Consider the following 3855-nt stretch of genomic DNA (forward strand, 5'->3'; position numbering starts at 1 on the left):
AGGGAAGAGGATGTCCAATGATTTTTTGGGCCATGTTGATGACCCTCTGGAGTGCCTTTCAGTGTGCTGTGGTGCAGCTGAAGAACCACACACCGATGCAATATGTCAGCACACTTTCAATGGAGTAGCGGTAGAAGACGGTCAGCAGCTCCTTCAGGTCCATTTTTCTGAGGATTCTCAGAAAGTGGAGACGCTGTTGGGCCTTCTTTAAGACCGCAGAGGTGTTAGAGCTCCATTGGAGGTCTGTGTCTATGTGCACACCCAGAAACTTGAAACTGGAGACCCTTTCCACGCACTCCCCGACTTCCTCCAACCTAATGGGTTGAGGAAGACTGTTCCACAGATGGCCACCCTTAACAGAGAGGACGTTCTGCCCAAATGCTGTCCGTCTGTGAGGTATAAACAAGTCTCCTCGGATTGTAGCTCGAGTGGTCCTGTCTGAGCTTTCTTTATGCCTAATGAACTGCTTTAGTGGTGGTGGAGCAACTTACTTCCAGATGTTTCTTTAGGTTGGAGTCTTTTGATGCTGAGAGCAGCTTGGTTGCTGACAGAGTCTGCATTGTACGCTCAGATTTGATCCCTTTCTTCTTTAAATGTGAAGTGCAGTCAGAATTTCCAAGTAAGAAATGCATTCCTGCCCGTGCACTGCTGCCTCTGTTGTGCTGGCTCTGGGTCCATTGAGTAACTGAGGACACCAACATTAACAGGATGCTTACATTAGAGCCTCTTAATGCAAGTTTAAGTTTCCGACAATGTGTGGAATTAACAAAATGTCAGTTTTGGCCAGCGGTCATATTTCCTTCTAATAATATGACGCGAAAGTGGAATAAAATGTATCCATGGACTAGAAGACTTTATTGAAGAAGGGACACTGATACGGCACAAACACCAAGCCCTCTAAAAAGCATCTGGCTTCCTTTTATGCTCTCACTGTTTCAGCTGAGCATCTGGACTTGCCCAGGTTAACCAATCAAAATGAAAACATAACCCTCCACACAAACAAACATACAATAACATTAGAACACATAACAAGCATATACATATTTCCAACACATACTATAAACAAATCAATAACATACTCTTCAACCATTTCTATCTAAATTAAAAGCCTTCTTAACCAAACTCCCCTAACCTGGCACACTGGTCTGCTCCAGCAGCTCATCAGCAGGTGATTGAGCTGCTTTTACTCTTTTGTTCCACATCCTGCAAGAAGCAACCAGGAAGGGTGAGTACTACTAACACTTCTCTTTTTACACATACCAAAAGTTTAGGTTACAGACAAATGATTAAATGTGAACAGCTCAAACTTTGGCTCCTTTCTGACACAGGTAGGATGTGTGGATTGTCTTTTCACCTTTACAAGCTGTTACTTAAATCCTAAATTAAATAAACCTAATAAAGAATCAGTAACGTTTGTCCTGTAAAGCATCCACGGGACACAGGTGTGAGGACAGCAATACTTTTATTAATACTGTGGTTTTCAGTACTCCTCTGACTGTCACTGCGGACATATAAAGAGTGACAATCACCTTCACTTCTCAGCACACCTGTTCACCCCGCCCCTGCGCCGCCCGGGAGCTCACTGCGTCACCCCTCCTCTGCAGCCGGCCAGAGACCACACCCACACCACAGAATCCAGAAGAACAAATGTGTGTTTTTCTTTATTATATTGTTTTAATTCCCAATCAGTCAATCAGTTAATAAAATACAAGTAAGGGTAATGGAACCCCTGGTCTCCATTACACAAAATTAGAGAGGGGATAGCCTAACATATGAAACGGGAAAATACTGCCATGTAATCCATGTATTTCAACAAAGTAACTGTATTCTAATTATCACCTATTTAAACAGCAACTGTAACTGAATAGTTGCTCATATTTTGTATTTTGAAGGTCAAGAAAAAGAAGCCACAAAGATGATTATATATTTGATTATATATTTTCTTTCTGCTTGCGTCTCTGTTCTGAAGTGAGGTGTAACTCAAGGTTGCGTTTCTGGAAAAGTGCTGCTTTTCCTCGTTCGGTCTTGATCGAAAGGTTCCTGACACAGTTCTGTGTCTAGGCTCTTGAACTGATTACCATACCTTCCTGGGGTTGGGGAGGCGCAGTTGTTATGAGGGGTGCTTTTAGGTGTTGTTAGAAGTGTAGGTTGCTCCATGTATTTGATATCAGTTGGAAACAGCAGCTGACAGAGACCGTGGCAGGGATCATACTTTACTGTCTTTGCTTTTTCTAGTGGAAGATCCCGTTGAAATTAGTAATATGACTCTGAATCAGAATCAGCTTTACTGACTGTTTACATGAATGGAGCCTATAATGGTGACAATAGCAACATGAAACAGACAAAAGCAACACATGTCGCATATTTATGTGCAGTGATGCAGAGTGTGAGGATGTTGCAAAACATTAAGGAATAAATACAGGATGGATAACTTGTTACTGTACATACATGAGAATATACACGAGAAATGTCGTATTTATATTTTCCATTCTTGGCTCGTTTGTCTCTTAACATTGTTGGTCTTTCCTCTCACATATCAAAAGTATTATTTTATTCTATGAAAACAGAAAAAAGAAGATAAACACTACTAATAATACACTATTTATTTCTTGAAAGACATAATTATTTTCAGAGGACTATATTTTTTTCTTTTCTTTATGTGGGACATGAGCACAAACATCCGGGTCCTTGGTTTTAATACCTTACTATATGCAGTTGCAGTCTTTTCCGATGTCAGATGGAGGAAATGCAACCTCAGACAGACAACAATCAAAGTCAGTCAGCGTGGCCACATCCTCTTTCACTGGCTGCATATTATCCTCCTATTTCAGACAACTGGTCCAACATTAACTTCTACTGTTGTTGTGGAGCTATAATTTTCCACCAAGTTGCTGAGAAGAGACTGAAAAAGCAGTTAAATCAGTCACCAGCCACGTTTTTAGGTATCAAATCTGAATTATAGAAACATAATTACTAAAAAATGTTCAATAGCCACAAATATAACAAGTAGAAATTATATTTCTGAGGTTACAAAATCGAGTCTGGAGTATTTGAGAGTAATGAAACTGAACCGTAGAACTGACTGAGCTAAACCCACCGAACACACACTTCAGTCATGATTTGTTGATTCCACTTAGCCACGGCTTACAAAACCGAATATGACGCTCTTTGTGTCATTCCCATAATCTAAAATATGTAGTGATGATCATGAAATATGTGACAGGGAATGTTACACACTGTTTGACATTTTATTCTTCATTCAGCTGTGTCATTTTAATTGATTATACCAGCCATCTTCCTGCGGTCCGCAGCTGAATGTGTGTGCTCTGAACTGAGCAGACAGCAGTGATACAAGCCCTATGCTTTTACTTACTGATAAATGAATATGGCAGAAATATTGTCTGGGAAAAGCAATTCCTCAGGCGTCACAACAATTCTTGCCCTCATTTTTCACATCCATTGAGAAACTGAAGGGAGGAACTTGACTGCTGCACTGAGAGACACTCACAATGACCCACAACTGACTTTTGTGTGGGGCTAACCTTTTCCTTTTCTCAAATCATGATGGCTGTATGCAGAAATGTGTCCCATGTTACGCTTGTTTAGGTGTAAGAAATGGACAGATGGATAGAATAGAAAGGGAGAGTAAAGAGCTCTAAATGTTTCCATTATGTCAGAGTTCAGTTGCTTTGAACAGCAGACCCATCCATCTGTCTCAGCCTCTACGACTTATCTCTGTGTTGGAGGTTAGGGGTACTTTGCATGAAGATTAAGTGTGCTTTGTGACAATGCTGCCCCTTAAGAAAGACTGATGGGCTGGTTTATAGACATCTGGCCTTTGGGCCATGAAAAAAG

Source organism: Maylandia zebra, linkage group LG7, assembly GCF_041146795.1.
Source record: "Maylandia zebra isolate NMK-2024a linkage group LG7, Mzebra_GT3a, whole genome shotgun sequence".
Classification (NCBI taxonomy): domain Eukaryota; kingdom Metazoa; phylum Chordata; class Actinopteri; order Cichliformes; family Cichlidae; genus Maylandia; species Maylandia zebra.